At 37.4% G+C, this 18,839-nt stretch overlaps 2 protein-coding genes and 1 long non-coding RNA gene across 6 annotated transcripts in view; 2 read left to right on the top strand and 1 right to left on the bottom strand.

Annotated features, from left to right (window-relative positions):
• LOC126968774 (uncharacterized) overlaps nucleotides 1-18,839 on the top strand; it is a 384,859-nt gene that overhangs the window by 73,503 nt on the left and 292,517 nt on the right. The window lies entirely within an intron of this gene.
• LOC126968736 (calaxin) overlaps nucleotides 1-18,839 on the top strand; it is a 199,376-nt gene that overhangs the window by 148,020 nt on the left and 32,517 nt on the right. The gene's annotated exons all lie outside the window — the stretch shown is intronic.
• The window catches only part of LOC126968734 (uncharacterized), a 93,130-nt gene that overhangs the window by 69,448 nt on the left and 4,843 nt on the right, over nucleotides 1-18,839 (bottom strand). The window contains exon 2 of one of the 2 annotated variants that reach the window (XM_050813838.1): nucleotides 5,434-5,465. The exons of the other annotated variant lie outside the window; for it this stretch is intronic. The gene's annotated coding sequence lies outside the window, so the exon portion shown is untranslated. The remainder of the gene's footprint in view (nucleotides 1-5,433; nucleotides 5,466-18,839) is intronic. 2 annotated transcript variants of the gene reach the window in all.

Genomic DNA, 18,839 nt, shown 5'->3' with positions numbered 1-18,839 from the left:
AACACAGCTCTCTCGCTTCGCTTTTGAGTTAACTCTAGGGTCCTTCGCTACGCTTACGATCTAATGTGACGCCCATGGCGTAATCCCGTGTTTTACTCCCTTGGTGCTTATTTTTTTTTTATGACAATAAGGGACGAGCAGGACGTTCAGCTGATGGTAATTTATACGCCCTGCCCATTACCCAAAATTCTGATCGGTACTACAATTGTGCTCGTCTCCTTGAGACATAAGATGTTAAGTCTCGTTTGCCTAGTAATATCACTAGCTACGGCGCTTTTCTGACCGAAACACAGTAATATTTACACATTACTCGGAAATAGGCGCTGTTGTGGTACCCATAATCAAATTCAAAGGATGATCAAATTCAATGCAAAGGAGCCTCCTACTACTAATGAACATCTACTCCATTCACAACTAATCTACTTTTTTTTTATTAAAACATTTAATATTTACATTCTTAAATCAAATTCCTCAACTTTCTCTTATAATCAGAAAGCAAATAATCTGCGAAAATATTTGTAATTCACGAAAGGACAAACTTCGCAAAATTAAACTGAACGAGTTTACCGCCCACGTCCGTTTTAATTCCGCTGCGAAATTGAGCAAAGCTTTGTCGCGCGAAATTAATATCGGGTAAAGAATTTACGGGAACAAATTTCATTTAGCTTTCGATGTAGAATTTCAGTGTAGGTACCTAGTAACAGTTTTCTCTTTCGTTTGGAAGTCAGGCGAGTTTCATGTTTTTATAGAACAACTGTTTATTTCAAAAGGATATACCTACTTACGTAATTTACTTTGACACGTCATTTAATTAGATTCCTGCGACTGTATCTAGTACGATTTTCCGAAAAAGAATAGGTAGGTATATATTGAGAATGCTCGACGGACACATGGCCGTTGGAGCAGGAAAGTTCTCGAATGGCCAGCACGAACCGAAAGACGCACTGTTAGTTTGTTAGTAGGTCTTACATTAGATGGACCGACAATTTGGCCAAGTTCTGCGGAATAAGGTGGGCATGAGGAATGAGGGCAGCGCAGGACCGACGATCGTCTTGGCGATCTTTGGGCGAGGCTTATGTTTTTTCTAATGAAAATAAGGGACGAGACGAGCAGGACGCACAGCTGATGGTAATGGATACGCCCTGCCCATTTCAATGCAGTGCTCAACCCCAAAAATTCTGAGCGGCCCTACAACTGCGCTCGTCCTTAAGACATAAGATGTTAGGTCTCATTTTCCCAGGAATTTCACTAGCTACAGCGCCCTTCAGACCGAAACACAGTAATGTACATTACTACTTCACGGCAGAAATAGGCGCCGTTGTGGTATCCATAATCTAGCCGGCGTCCTGTGCAAAGGAGCCTCCCACTTGTTATGTCCAGCAGTGGACGTCTTTCTGTTAATATTTTGTACATAAATGACATATAGAATATTTCACCACCCACCAACTTAAATAATTTATATAGGTGGTAGTTTTTGACTTTCAATAAGTGATGTCACATCCTAATTTGAATAAAAATATTAGAATTTGGATACCTCTATTACACTGTGTCAGCTGTGAAAACGTCGAAATAAATTGAGGTTGACAATCAACCTCTACTTTGAGCAATGCATTTTTTTCTTGACATTACAAGTTCACGATATATGATTTCTTTTCGCTTAATGCTTCAAACATATCTGTTATGCGCGCACAAAGTGACAAAGAAATCGCGAGTGTAAAACGTAGCTTGTCACGCACACTAAAGTAATGGTCTGTTTTCATCGCTTGAGCAAGAGACTATCTAGACGTATTACGACGAATTATCTAAAGTAATTGCCTATTCCCTCTTCTTAGGAAGAACACGAAAGTGTCCAGTGGTTAATTCATCAAAGATTCACACGCCTTCTGGAATACAAAGTTAAGTGCCAGCAAAGCCTCTATCACTTCGATCTAAGCCCAGAAGCTCTACATATTCATTATTCCAGCCACTCAGAACACACTTGACCGACTTTTGTGTCAGTAGAAATCTTAATTAAGTACTTTTAGGTGCAGATAAACTATTTATACATACAGCCAGGGCGGTGCTAATTTAACTAAATAATAATCAATTGGGTACACAAACAACATTTATGAACGATGCGGGACTCGAACCCGCGACCTCTCGCGTTCCGTGCGAGTGCTCTTCCAATGAGCCAATAGTTTCGAGTGACGTATCGTTGATAAACCTTGTATATGTCTTGTTCAACTCTCAGGTTGTGGCTTCATCTACATACAGTATCTACTTACAGTTGATAATCTGCTCAACCCCAATATTTTGGATATTAGGAAATTGAGTTGAGATGTCGCTCTTGCAAATCTAAACAATTTGTTATTTTTTTAGTTTAGAGGTAAATACACGTATATACCATTTAGCATAATATATTCATTTTTTTTTATGAATTCTGAAGGTTTTTAGCATAGGCTCTATATGAATGCTTAGCGGTATTATTGATTAGAGTTAAAAAAGGGCCTCACGGAAACGCACTTTGTTACTTCTCAATCTCAAGAAAAATTATCAACAAAAACATGTGTGCAATTAACACGTGGTAAAAGTGAAGCCTTCAAAAATTTGGCTACAAAATAATGAGACGAAAGTTTCGGAAAGAGGATAATTGTAGGTTTTAGTAGTAATCATAGTGATACAAAGTTGGATTATTGTTTTACATTTTATTCGTTTATATATTAGATAGATTTATTCAGACTCAAAGCTTACATTTTCGATACATGATACAAGAGGCTTATGGTATGCAAAGTATGAAATAAATACTTTGGTCTTAATATGCTGAATATATCTTTGAAATACTGTGTTAATTACTGTTTTTGATCTTGTTGATGATTTTCCAATTTAATTTGGCGTGCAAAATCTCAATCATCGGAATCGCTGTATCCGATACAAAATTTACATTAAACCTCTAAGCTGCATATGAAGTCCTGGTCTCCTCTTCTACTATGCTCGCCTGGTACCAAAACACCGTATAATTGCTTCTATCTCATTCTCACACACGAAATCTTATGGAATTGGTATGTCTGTCTCTTTTTACTGTCTCGCGGGTACGTTTTCTAGTAGTACAATATATTGCCTCAGGATAGAATCCCGAACAGGATATAAATAAGCCCGTGCTTGTCTGTCAAGGTGACACACAAAGGTGACACACATGTCAGTATTTAATGTATTCTCGATTGTATGCGGAGGCCGCGATGAAATGGAAAGTCGTGGGAACTATTGTAAGTTGAGTTGCGACAATTTCTTAGACGTGGTTTAGCCGTATTATGAAAACTGTGGTCAAATTCTAGCCAAATTATTTCACAATATGAACTCAATCAACGGAATCGCTGTATCCGATGCAAAATTTAAATTAAACCTCTAAACTACATATGATGTCCTGGTACATGTTGCTAGGATGACAAATGATTTCTACCGCTATGAAAGACATTACTCTCACCGCTACCATATTTATTTTCTCAAGTCTATGCAGTAAAACGTCGTAAGCATTAAGTCAGAACATATTAAGGTATACTCGCGTCATACATAAAACAATCTCTTCTTGAACTATGATCGCCTGGTACCAAAACACTGCATAATGCGTCCTATCTCATTCTCTATTCTCCCACGTTAAATTTTATGAATTTATGTGTCCTGTCTCTTTTTTCTGTCTCGCTTTTTCGTTTCATCGACTTTCAAATCACAACGATGCTAAAGAAGTTTTCACTTCAATAATAATCGTACGGCTCTCAACATGCTCCATGGTGTTCTACTACCGATAGATCACTGTGCGTCAATTTCCGACCACAAAATGGTTGTCAAACCCCAAGTTAAATATAAAATTATTAAAATATGAATATGACCATAACTCCCATAATATAGAATTTTTCGTTACCCTATATTTTTTTATCTCCGTCACGTGAAACAATGTTATGATGGAAAATGTCCAACAATTGATGTGCAATGAATTCACGTTTCTTTTTATATAACTAAAGTTTCACAGTATCACGAGCGTGAGTCGAGAGCACGCTTAACACACCATTTGCTTTAATAGCAATAATAACTAACTGTACGAAACTTTTGCAATACAACTTCAATCCGTTGCTGCTGTTTGAGGCACAGTTTAATTGGCCTATTGAAACGAACGAATTTGCGCTCGGCGAAGCGAGAAATCAATCCTACTGTTGACTAATAATTCAATGTGAGTTGTAGATTTCCTATAAAATTGGTAACCCGTTTAAAATTGTGATGACTAAAATAAGTGAAGTGTGATCATTTAAGAGGTAGGTAATTAATCTTAGCTGGCAAATTTTACGAGACCAAAATTAAGGGGAGGAAATAGATATTGATGAATAGTGGTCGCCACGACTATGCAAACGGATGGATATCTTGCGGTACGCAGACGTGGTCGCCAACTATGGGCCTTATGAGAAAGCACATGGTCGCTCAGAGGGCAATGGAGAGGGCTATGCTCGGAGTGTACCTGCGAGATGATTCGATCTTGGAAATGAGGAGATCCGTAGGAAAACCAATGTTACCGACATAGCCGAAATGATTGTGAAACTGAAATGTCAGTGGGCAGGGCACATAGTTCGATGGACAGATGGCCGTTGGGGCAGTAAAGTCCTCGAATGATGACCACGTACCGGAAGACGCAGTGTTGGTAGGCCCCCCACAAGATGGACCGACGATCTGGTCAAGATCGCCGGAATACGTTGGATGAGGGCAGCGCAGGACCGATCGTCGTGGAAATCTTTGGGGGAGGCCTTTGTCCAGCAGTGGCCGTCTTCCGGCTGATGATGTGAAAACAGGAACTTTATGCCTCGCTGTCACCTTGTGAAATTATTTGACGACTGCTGCATAATATGTTTTTAAACTTTTATCATCGCAGAACTTTAACATTGTAATTATTATGACGGGTACTCACGATATATATTTTATGATGATGCAATAATTACAACACTGCTGTATTCCTGAACTCATACAACTTAGGGAACTTCAAGCAAGTATAAAGCATACCCCCATCTCAATTAACATTCTCTTACATTGCTAATGTGCATGGGCGGTTGTTTTTTTTTACTTATACTATAGTTATGGTTTGTAGAGTGGCTATAGTGCAGTGCAGTGCAGCCCCGTTTTACTGCGACCAATGTGATATATTGCGATAGCCACTTATAACTATAGCACACTGCTAACATTGATTATTTTCTACTTATTTAATACTAATACCATTATAACCTTCGGTCTTTACGTCAGTTTTGCAAATACTTTATCGTGGCGCTACAGGCCATTGGGATTTGAAATTTATATTGTTATTTACTGAGTATTTGAATAAAGGCTTCAATATTATAATATTAATAAGTAAAATTATGATAATAATTTAACTAATTACCGATGGGAGAACAAAGTTTTTAAATAAAATTAAGTACTTACGCGCGGAAATGCTGCGAAAATCCGGCAGGTACCTGCACGAATAAAATTCATAATTAGTATAATTTTACGGTAACTTACGAAATTGTACTAATGAGTATACTTAACTATAAAAAGAAAAAATTACTATCAAGTTTTTTAAACTTTAAACATTAATAGTTCCTTTAAATTTTTATTAGGTACAGTCACGTACACAGCATTATAGCTATTGTCTTTTACATATTTTCTTATTAGCTCTCGACCCTTGGCTTTTTGTCTAATTTATAAGCTATACGTTCACCAATGGTCTGGTCACTGTCGCCAGAACAGATGGTTCCTGGAGCAAGATTTAAGACCGCAATTGTAATAGGATCAATGCCAACTTAAGCTATCCACCATAGCGGAGAGGAGATGTGAGCTGTGAGAGCTCGAAATGAGTCAAGTGATTTCTACGAAAGAAAGAAGTAAAGTCGTTACAAAAGTTATATTTTTATATTTTCTCGACGAAGAGGAACGCAGAGCAGCTTGAATTGTTGGGGACCCAGGCTCTGTGAACGGCTGGATCACTTGGCGTTGCGTAGAGACGTCGCTTCATTGTGTGTCTTCTACCGCATTTATCACGGGGAGTGTTCCGAAGAGCTGTATAACCTGATTCCTGCCGCCGAATTCTACCTTCGCACGACTCTTCACAAGTTAGGATATCTTCTCCCCCACCATCTAGATGTGTGGCGGTCCTCCACAGTGCGGTTTTCAGCTGTGGAATGAGCTTCCTTGTGCGGTGTTTCCGGGACGATACAAAATGGGTACCTTCAAAAAAAGCTCGTATACCTTCCTTAAAGGCCGGCAACGCTCTTGTGATCCATCCTCTGTTGCAAGAGAATGTGGGCGGCGGTGATCACTTAACACCAGGTACAGTACGCTCGTTTGTCCTCCTATTCCATAAAAAAGAGGAATTTGAGAATTTGGTGAATATAATGTTTAAACTATCGAAGACATAGATTCTGGATAAGGCCGGTCGCCAGCCTTCACACATCTCCGCTTATTCTATAGAAAAATGAGACATCTCCTCTCCAAACCACTTGATCTATTTCCAACGAATCTAAGCGGAGAGGAGATGTGGACATAACGAAATCTGACTGGTTATTAAAATACATCTCTTCTCCTCTTTGGTGGATTCCGTGCCTTAGACCTACGCCATTATGATAGAAGAAGGCTTAAAAGGCTAGAAGTAAGAAAAATACTTCCACCATTAATCGTTTTAAATATTTCTTAAAATCTTCGTAGAGGTTATAGACCCAGATAAAACTTTTTATAATCTAAAGAATACATACATATATACAAATCTGTGAGAATTATAACTTTTTAGTTTTGTTGGAGATGCTTTTCCAGCAATGATTTTCGTTCAGTGGCAAATAAAAAGAAGCCTTAAAAAACGGGAGCACTTCGTTTTGATAACGTACTCTATTATTTTAAGTAATATATATTTAAAATTACTGCCTTATTCATTATAAAACTCTTATCGAAGTATACCTTCGACCTACCTAACCTATATTAGTTTAAAGTGTTTCAAGCCTATCTAAAGTTCGATAAAATTCTTTATTCATAATCGCTTGTTAAACCTCCGATAACTCATATACATCTACATAGGTACCTATATACTATTACCTGCATACAACGTTATAATTCGGAAAAATATATATTTTTATAGCTTATATTGCTCTATAATCTTAGATTAAGGATTGGTCTCCGCTGCGCTCCAACTAGATACCGCACTACCTAAAAACAATAGCTTTTTTATTACGGCCACTATTACATGCTTGTGTGCGTGACATCTTGACACTCAATTATTAGCAAAGTTTTACAGAAAATGTGGCACGTCAACGTCACACCTTGTTCGAGTCTAGTGGCCCACTCCTAAAATCGATATTCGATATATCGTGTCGCATATGCATTAGTCGTGTCGAATCCTACTCTTAGTTACATCGTATTCAATGTCGAAACGATGATTGAACGAACGAAACATTTTTCGATATTATCGGTCGTAACCCTACTCTTAGTTTAAAATGTCAGAGACGAATATTCGAATTCGACAAACAATTAAACGACACTTTTACGATAATCTCAACGACACCTTCTAGACTGTCGTTTCTATTATCGTTTCAAGTTGTATAGATATATTTGCCATACAATATATATACTTAATAAATAAAATTAAAATAATTATATGTGATTTACTATTCAACTGGATATTTTACTGCCAAGTAATTTAAGTCATTTCATTGATCGTTACTACTAGAAAGTAATGCAAATGGCCGCCTGAGAAATAGGACGACGAGAAGGGTTGAGTTACTTTTTTTTACATATAATTATCTGCAAGGTTTGTATTATTTATTCAATTTTAAGTGGTCATATTAAATTCATTACATAATTTTTTAATATTTACATTTTGTGTAAATGATACCAAATTGGTGGTGTAGTCTGGCATGATCCTTAGCGCCTAAACTGTTTTGACTTTTGACACTTAACAGCGACATAGCACCGATAATATAATATAGTTTTTCAAGGTTTGCGCATAATTCATTCACTCTTACATCGTAAAAAAATATAAATATTAGTCTATGGTTCCGATGTTGTTACGATAAACGATATGGAATACGAACATTTGTTAGATTAGAGTATGTGCGATATATTCGGAGTATTATCGTATCGTTCCGAATGTATCGTTGTCAATTTTTCGAGTAGACCTCCTGGCTCGAGTACGCCTACTTGGGTGTAGTATTAGTTGCCGCACTTTGCGACTACGCCTGCGGTATCTAGTTGAGGCGCAGCGGCGACCAATCCTTAATCTAAGTTAATAATATTAATAAGCTTTAAAGGTCATACAACCTTGGTAAAGCTAATCTTATATATTTAAACGACCAATTCTTGTATATGTATATACATATAATGTGAATCTCGGGAACGACTCCAACGATTTTAATGAAATTTAGTATACAGGTGGTTTCGGGGGCGATTAATCGATCTAGCTAGGTTTCAATTAAAAAAAATGTAGTTTTATCCGTGTTATAATGAGAAACTGCTACAATAGCATTAGAATATAAAGGTAAATTTCGCCACTATATACAAGACTATAATAGCTCAGATGGTACATCGGGTGATATGCCAGAAGCAGAAGACCCCCGTTCGAATCCAGATATCCTATTAATTTCCTTTGTTCAAGTTTAGTACCTTCTTAAAAATCCGACCAAGGCTGGGTCGTCCACGTACTGTTGTTTAAATAATCTATACTTAATATATAAAGCTGCAGTGTTTGTTTGTTTGTTTGAACGCGCTAATCTCTGGTACTACTGGTCCGATTTGAATGATTCTTTCAGTGTTGGGTAGTCCATTTATCGAGGAAGGCTATAGGCTATGTTTTTTTTTTTCAATATAAGGGATCCGTAATAAAATTACTATTTTGTAACACAAGGTGTAAAATCGAAAACCTATTTTTGCGTGCGCTGCAAAAACTATTGACAATAGAACAAAATGATGTACAGGCTATAATATAGGCAATATTTTATTACTTATAAAACTATCGCGTGAATTATACTTTATATGGCAAAACAACGTTTGCCGGGTTAGCTAGTAAATAATATAGTTCGACACAGTCGTCACTGAGTAGCCGCAGTGCACCATGTCAAGGGCGAACAATGAACGCGGTTCAACTAAGTTTTTAGTTCACACTTACCCAACACAACCTTAATTGTGTCCATTATTTAGAAAACAGCGAAGCTCGGTTGCATTACACTTGCAACTAAATAAAATGTCATGATATTGATCAAAAATTTAAGTTTTGCCCTGAGTAAAAATATAATTTAAAAAAAATATATCTCGGGGTGCAATCCGGGAGTGAAGAAGTAAATCCTTGAACATTAACGTTGCGTATATTTGAATATTTTGGAATGGTTAGGGAATAATTTCGCATGAATTGCTTTATTTATCAGTATTGCGTTATCGTACACAAAAATGACAATTCATATTACATTTAAAAATATTAACACTTCAGAAATATTACAATTATTTTACATTAATTAGTTAATTATAAATCTTCCATCCATAATTTCAACGACTGTCTTACGGATTTCCGATCAGGCCACGTGTCCTGACGCGAGTTTAACATTTTATACCCATCACAAGAGAAGCTCAACGCCGCTAAAGAAGGTTTCACTTCAAAAATAATACAATTAACAAGTAGCAAATCACATTTAAATATACTAAATCTAGTTCTAGATACCGATATTAAGTATATATATATATATATATATATATATATATATATATATATATATATATATTATATATATCCAGTCTTCTTCTTGTTCGGCGTTACACTCTTGTCAGAGTGGTCGTGGTCGTCACGTCGAGGTTACCTTCCACGTCGCGATACATGCCCGAAGAAAGTGAGAATGCGAGCTTGTACGGTAGTGGACAGTCCCTGTTCGATGCCGAGCTCCCGAAGAATGGACTCATTGGTTCGGAATTCGGTCCACGATATACCGAGCATTCTTCTCCAGCACCACATCTCAAGAGCATTGATCTTTTTCTTCTCACTTTCTCGTAGGGTCCATGTCTCAGCAGCGTAGAGGAATATGGGGAATATGAGAGCCCTTACAAGTAGTATTTTTGTGGTTTTAGTGATATTGCGATCCTTCCATATTTTCCTCAATTTATCCATAGCCGATCTGGAGATTGCCATGCGTCGTTTGATTTCGTCTATGCAGCCGCCATTATTTGAAATCAGTGCCCCCAGGTATATGTAAGAAGGCACTACCTCGCAATTTGCTACTTTCTTAACCTCTGGCGAGTTGTTCTTAGCACGGTCGACAATCATCACTTTGGTCTTGCTGCGATTAATTCTGAGGCCAAAATCAAGACTAACGTTTTCCAGCCTGTGTAGTAGCTCTTCCATATGAGGGATGCTACTTGCGAAGAGGGTGGTATCATCCGCGTAGCGTATGTTCGATATGTTTTGTCCTCCAATAGTGATACCGTCTGTCCAACCATCCAAAGCAATTCTCATAATCAGTTCTGTGTAGATGTTAAACAGTAATGAAGAAACTATACATCCTTGTCGGACTCCTGCACTGGGGTGGAAACTGTTGGATAGAACCTCATCGGTTCGTACTGAGGCCGTACCATCTTCGTAAAGGTGCCTAAGAAGTGATACCAGATGTTTTGGGGTACCCATTTCTAGGAGAGTATTCCAGAGTTTCGGCCACTTGACAGAGTCAAACGCCTTGGAGAAATCAACAAAACAGATATATGTAGGTTTATTGAATTCTCGGGATTTTTCGATTATCTGGCGGATGGACAGTATCTGCTCCCGCGTACCCTTTCCTTTTACGAACCCAGCCTGCTCTGGCGATTAGGTCCAGTAGGTTAATTATAATTTTAAAAAAAGCCATCGCTATAGAAATAACTCTTCATTATCACTCATCACTCTTATTAAAAAAGTATTTTCTACTGGTTTAGTGTAATTTATTGTACTTCTATTTCGACTTTTATTAAAGCTATTATTAATTTTTTTAGTATTAAAAACAGCATTAAAATCTACTTATAATAGTTAAGACTCGATTTCTTCTTACATTGAATGTGTGTTGATACTTTTTAAGCTTCTCTAGTGAACCTGGTTGGCATACAAGGCTCAAAGTAAATAATGGATATTTTTTAATTCACGTAAATTTTATTATAACGACGCGGAGTGATTTAATTGTGCACTTATTGATATAATACACGTACCGTCTATTTGTTTTTTGCCTATCAGGTGGTTTTTGGAATGAAAGGCTATTGAAGGATATATATTATATTGTAATATAATTTACAATATTACATTATTACGACGACATTGCAATGCTAAGTTTGGATAGCGAATGGCGACAGAATTTATAATTATTGTATCTCGAATATCACTTTGTTTCTAGGTCCCAATATGGACAGTCACCTTTGCTCACATCAGTAAAATAAATTATATGTAGGCACAGTTTCAATCAAATTGTCAATACCAGGCGGGAAACTGCCCACTGATTAAGATATCACTTTAAGGCTACACGTTTCTGTGTTAGAAGGAATCCATCTTACTTCTAGCAACAGTTTAAGTGACAATCTTAATTATATTGATCTAGTAGTTTACACTTCTCTGAAAGATGACAACAATAGGCTGCCAATATGCTTAAGATTTAATGAAGAATATAATATTGAGTATTATTATTGTTTGCCCTGTATTCCCCGGGGCATAAAAAGAATATGGAAGTCCCAAGCCAAATGCAAAGGTGTTGTAAGAGGCGGCTAAGGGCTTTTACCAGTGGGGATGCCGGCTAGATTATGGGTACCACAACGGCACCTATTTCTGACGTGAAGCAGTAATGTGTAAGCACTATTGTGTTTCGGTCTTGGGGGCGCCGTAGCTAGAGAAATTACTGGGCAAATGAGACTTAACATCTTATATCTCAAGGTGGCGAGCACAATTGTAGTGCCGCTCAGAACTTTTAAGTTTTTCAAAAATCCTGACCGGCACTGCATTGTTATGGGCAGGACGTATCAAACTTAATAATTAAAAATTATGCGCAATCCATAATTCTTAAGAATTAATGAATATTTGATTCTTATTAAGATCTTAATTAAATATGTCTAGGACCTAATTCACTTGTAATAGGGGTGATCTTCATTCCCGTAGATATAACGTGTATGTAACACTGAAAATGTTTAGAACTGGCCAGTTAGAAACATTGCTAATGAAAACTTTTTTTGAATTTCAATTTTAGAACTCTTTGGTAACCTAATGTAGTATATTGCATTCATTTTTCATTTGTTTTTGTAAATTGGCGGTAAATCAAAAACTCTTGTTACACGTGAAAATGAACCTAACGCGAGAAAATTTTCGGTCAATGATTTATTATGACTTTCGTTGTGGGCTTACTCAACAACAAAGCTATGATAGGCTGCGATTAGCATTTCTTAATGAAGCCCCATCTCGTGCCACTATTTACAATTGGTTTAACGAGTTTAAGCGTGGACGTAGCAATCTCAATGATGATCCGCGTGAGAGACGTCCTTTAAAAGCGACTACTGAAGATATCTTCAGCACTGATGTTATCATTAGTGCTGTCCGACGCGTGATAGAGGAAGATAAGAGAGTGGCCTATCAGCAGATACGTGCAAGCCTATGCATTGATATGAGTCAAGTTCAAAAAATATTACACGAACATTTAGGCGTCAGGAAGCTTTGTACCAGATGGATTCCCCATACTTTAACCGACGACCAGAATCACCTTCGCATGGACTGGTGTCGCCGAATGTTAGATAAGTTCAACGGCAGTGACTCAAATGCTGTATTTGACATCGTCACAGGTGATGAAAGCTGGATATATTGCTACGAACCCAAAACCAAAAGACAATCAGCTCAGTGGGTGTTTCCTTTCGAGGATCGAACAACTACGGTAAAGAAAGGAAGAATTCAAGGAAAAAAGATGATTGCCACATTCTTTGGTCGGAAAGGTAATTTCGCGGCAGTTGTGCTAGAAGATGTAGATAGTTACTGCAGACTAGTATGTCATTCGCTGTTTGCCTGTTTTCTTGGAAAAAATTCGACAGCAGCGCCCTCGAAGCAGGATCCTCCTTCACCACGACAATGCTTCAGCGCACTCCGCAAAACGAACTGTTGTATATTTGACTATGGCAGGTGTCGAGATAATGAGTCATCCGCCATACAGTCCTGACCTGGCGCCCTGCGACTTTGATATATTCCCAAGAACTAAAGATAAAATTCGAGGTATTCGCTTTACGAGCCCTGAAGATGCGGTGAAAGCGAACGAAAATGCCATAAAAGAGAAGGAAGAATGGGCCCACTGCTATTCTCAGTGGTTCCATCGAATGCGACGATGTGTAGAGAGCAACGGAGATTACTTCCAAAAACAATAAGAGTATAGGCAACTTTCTACATTAAGCCGTTTTTCATTTTCTAAACCTTTTCGGTGTTACGTAGGTAGTATTGGTAAGCAGTAAATATTATTTCATAAAATTTTTATCTAGACTGAACGATCAGCATGGCTCCAACAGGAAAAGTTAGGGGTATTTCGATTTTTTTCGCAATGTCTATTAGAGATAGAAATATAAAGAATTTTCTTCTTATATTCTGAAAACATATTATAATTATTTTTTGATAAAATATATAAACGAATTTCCTCACAAAGTCACTTTCAGGACGGATATTTTACTATAACGAGCTGAGATAGATCTAAATCCACATGGGATAAAGTAGAGAGCACAGCTACTGTATAAAAGACGGGTAGATATAATCCACGGTATCATTAATCGTTGGTACTCGTAAATGACTAAGTGTGGTAGATATATATATTATACTCTACAATTACGAGTCACGCACGCGGCACGATTTACAGATTACCGAGACTATAATAAATACCTATGTATCTATATGTTTACGGATTAATTATCTCGTTGATAATCTATTAAATCAAAGCGAAACTGTTATAGTGCACTATAACAGTTTCGCTTTGATTTAAAAATTGATATAACAATGTCAGTGACGCGTAGCATATTGACGTAGTAACAGTCCTTCAGCAGAAGTCCTGTGTATGTATTACGTTGTTTTAATTTTTGAAGTGGAACTTCTTTAGAATCGTTGTCATTTGAAACTTGACGAAACGAAAAAGCGAGACGATAGAGAAACAAACAGGTAATTGGTAAAAGGATAAATTAATTAGTAAAATTGGTAAAGGTAAACAGGATTGAGAGCCGGCGGAAGAATGAAATAGGAAGCATTATACAGTATTTTGGTACCAGGCGATCATAGTTGAAGAAAAGATTGTCTTAAAGCTGCGCGTGCACTGCGTCGGAATCGGTGCGTACGCAGCGTACGAGGCATCGTCATTTACGAAATGCCGATGGGGTGCGTCCACTGCATTCGGATTTCGGATTCGGATTCATCATTGGAAATTTGGTTATTTAGCAGTCGTCATAACCTGTTAACGCGCATTTGCATTATGGAGGATAGAGACGAGGATATTGTTGTAGTTTGCTGTATTTTATCAGAAGAGGAAGAGAGAAACAAGAGGAAACGAAAGATATGGGTTCATAATATAAACTCAAAAAGATTAATTTTCGGAGAATTTCATACATTATATTCAGATTTATTAGAAGATGAAAATCGATTTTTTGGGTACATTCATATGACTCGAAAAATGTTTTTTGAACTTCATTATATTCTACAACCGCATATTACGAAACAGGATACTAATTTAAAATGATGCGTCGTTCCTTGAGGATGACGTCATCGGCACAAATATCGGTCTCAGGCGCAGAACTGCCGATCCAGTGCACGCAATACCATAGAAATCAACAAATCCTTCCGCTCCGTACGCACCGATTCCGACGCAGTGCACGCACAGCTTAAATATCACGCGAGTATACCTTAACATATTCTGACGTCATGCGCTCGACTTATTCATCGAGGGTAATTTGTCGCGATTTCAGCGTTATATTGCAGTAATTATCATCGTATCAATTACCATCAGCTGAACGTCCTGCTCGTCTTGTCCGTTATTGTCATTAAGAAAGGCGTCTCTTTGCCATTTCCTCTACGACTCGAACAATCACGAACCGTTTGTAATAAAAAGGTCTTCAATTTAAGGCGAAGGGTAAACAGAAAACATGCAAACAAGGTGTTTTTAGACAAGTTTTGTGGTGAAAATATAGGATTTGGAGCTATGAACACTACTATATCCTGTTACACATACCCTTAAGTCTTACTTGTAGGTTGCTAATGCTTATTGTTAGTTATATTTAACACACCAGAGCTATTACAAACTACCAGTTTTCTTTGCAGTTAAACAAGTTTTTTCTCGGCATCATGCATTTGTTTAGCATACTACTATCATAAAAATTGTTCTTATAGATTTTACTTTTTTATGTAGGTACATTTATTTAGATTAGTAATCAACAATGAGGATTGTAAGCAATTAAGCAGTTTGCGCTTGTTAAAATGTTACATTTTCGACCCAATAAATTTGCTTTGTTACATAGGAGCCGTGAACTCATATCGCTCAAGGTCGCCGGCATTTAGTGTCGCCTTAAGTGAGAATCATAAAAAGACGGCCACGATCTTGTTAATAATACTTTGGAGTAGGTAAGGTACGTGGTAAGAGCTGTTTTATCACCCAGTTTGTTTAATACGAATAATGCTCTTTCAATATTTATGTTTGCAGGTTAGTTGAAAAATAATTTATGACAGCTAGAGGCAATGTTTAGATTAGATCTTTAATATAGGTAATTTTATAGTGTAGTATTAATATTTTTGTTTTTTTAGGGCAGAAAACTAACATAACCATAAACTTAGTATACTACCGTAATAGACGAACCCTGTCTGAAATTGAGATAACTATCCTTACATACAAACCTAGGTGTGAGAAAGAGACGGAATACATGAAGACCATGAAACCGTTTAGAAACAATTTAGTGTCCATTAGTCTCCTGTCAAATTGGACCACGTTTTAAATTTTGTGTTATTATTGTTTGCTCTGTGTTTAAACGGATATTAATTAATAGTTATTTATGCAACTGTTGTGTAATAAGGGGTATTAAAACACGAATGTGGGCGATAATAGTATCACATGCGTATTTTAACACCTAATTATCAACAGTTGCATACAAGACTTTATCTACACCAATAATATGAGTCCTCTATAAAAGATTCTGCAACAGTTAGCTTACTGCCAACATTAAAAAAGCCAGTCCTAGTAACCATAATATCATCCAAAGGAGTGTTATAATGAAAACGGATGATATAATGTTGTACTGAATTTCATTACAACACTCGTTTGGATAATGTAACGGTTACTAGGACATTGGGTGTTTTAATGTTGGCAATAAGCTTACTGTTTTAGAATCTTTAATAAAGGATTTAAAGCATGGGAGTAGATAAAAAAAATATAATGGTGTCGTGTTCTGTATTAAATGGTGTTGTAACATATAGCAATCTATTACGCTAGTATAGTACTAACCCCCATATTCATAATGGTCCGATAACTTTATACAGCCGCTAAGGAGTGTATTTTCTCATTCTAGCTTAGGTCAATAGAAGAAGACAGAGTACGAATTAGCAATGCTTTAAGTTAGCAGACTATTATGAATAAGAGGGAGTGTATAAACATAGCGTAACATTCCCCCCCCCCCCATATTCACTTTATACTATAATCTATCTAGCGTGTAGCAGCAATTTATTCTGACAGGTAGAGACAGAATAATTATAGAGTTGATAATGAGTATTTGATAACGATGCGATCAATAAAACAGGATTAAGTTTATCGCTGCACACAATGCAAACAAAAACCCAGTAGTTATTTGTAGTACCTGGTAAGATATTATGTATATGATTTTAACCTTTTTTTTTTTCATGGAATAGGAGGACAAACGAGCGTACGGGTCACCTGGTGTTACGTGATCACCGCCGCCCACATTATCTTGATACACCAGAGGAATCACAAGAGTGTTGCCGGCCTTTAAGGAAATCAATCAATAAAAAGCTCTTCGGAACACTCCCCGTGATAAATGCGGTAGAAGACACACAATGAAGCGACGTCCCCGACAATTCGAGCGGCTTTGCGTTGCACGCGGTCAAATGGACCTATCGCAAACCTTAATGGGCAAATGCTACATTATTTTGATTTAATATACTAGAAAAATTATTATTTTTATATGAACAATATTTATTTCCTATATCACTCTAGTCTTCAAAATAGGGACTGTAACACAAAAGCTTCAATTTTGGAATTAAGTGTGCTTATACCATAAACTTAGTATACTAGCAGTAAATAGACAAACACTCTCCTCATTACTGCGAGACTAAATTTAAACCCCCTTATTCATAATAGTCTGCTAACTCTCACTCTGTCTCCTTCTATTGACCTAAGTCAGAATGAGAAAAAACGCTCCTAAGCGGCTGTTTAAAGTTAGCGGACCATTATGAATAAGGGGGTAAATGCTCACGTCTGCTAGTTAAAACACTTAAGTTAAAACGCGGTCCAATTTGACAGGAGACTAATGGACACTAAATGGTTTCAAACGGTTTCATGGTCTTCACCTATTCCGTCTCTTTCTCACACCTAGGTTTTTATATAAGGTTCATTCTTCCACGTGTTAATTATAAACAAAAACACTCCTTTTTTTATAGAACTAATTTGGTCTACCTGGTCAATTAGTGTTGTGAACAAGATGCCTGATATCGACTTCCTTGATGCATGTACCACATTGCCTTCAGTCACACATCAAAACAATAGACTCCGCGTGAGAGCATCGTTATCTGCGCTCATTACAATCTTGCAGGGCACTCATTGTTTTATTCAACACATAACAATGGACAAACAATTGAAGATCATTTGTTTAATCGGGGAAGGACATCGGTTAGATAATACTAATGGAAACTGGTTCCCGAACAAGCTGATACACATCGAACTTTTGGAGGTAACATTTTTTTTATGAAAATAGGGGACGAGACGAGCAGGACGTACAGATGATGGTAATTAATATGTCCTGCCCATCACAATGCAGTGCCGCTCAGGATTTGTGAAAAACCCAAAAGCACTCGTCACCTTGAGACATACGATGTCAAGTCTCATTTACCAAGTAATTTAACTAGCTACGGCGCCCTTCAGACCGAAACACATTACTGTTTCACGGCAGAAATAGGCGCCGTTGTGGTACCCATAATCTAGCCGGCAACCTGTGCAAAGAAGCCCCCCACTGGTAAATGCCCTCAGTCGCCGCTTACGACACCCTTGGGCCGGTCGGGCACTTCCCTTTTCCATATCAATGACAATATAATCTGATACACATCCCAAAACCACCATTACGCCGTACGGTTACCGGATCCATATATAACGAACGAGAGCAGAAGTTAGCTATAGAATGAAAGATAAGGGAGAGCCTTCGTTCCCCGTTGTTCTGTGTGGACAAGACTTAAGTCTAAGGCTGACATCTATAGACTTTGTACTTAGACTTTATAAAAACTATACAAGTGACAAATAAGAAACGGTTTTGAGAAAACACCCCCCTAAAGGTGTGAAATGAGGGTTGGATTATGACATTCAGCTTAATTTTACGCGAGTAAAGTTTGAGCTAAGTCTTAGTACGGTCTATAAATCTCAGCCGTAGGTCCGTTTTGAAGAAAGCGTCTCAATATAAAAACCGTTATCTAGTGTATTGTTGTCTCTGTCTTCATCACTGCGCATAAAAGAGTCAAGAGTACCTTTTGAAATTCGAAACATAACCCCGGGCCTGTACTTTATCAAAGTACATTAAAAATGCGATGAACTGAAACACATAGACGCCAGAACTCACATAGAAATCAGCGCTTTTAAAACGCGACTATTTTTATC

This window comes from Leptidea sinapis, chromosome 16, assembly GCF_905404315.1.
Source record: "Leptidea sinapis chromosome 16, ilLepSina1.1, whole genome shotgun sequence".
NCBI lineage: Eukaryota > Metazoa > Arthropoda > Insecta > Lepidoptera > Pieridae > Leptidea > Leptidea sinapis.
Note: the sequence above shows the minus strand (reverse complement) of the source record. Positions and strands in the feature narration are given on the sequence as shown.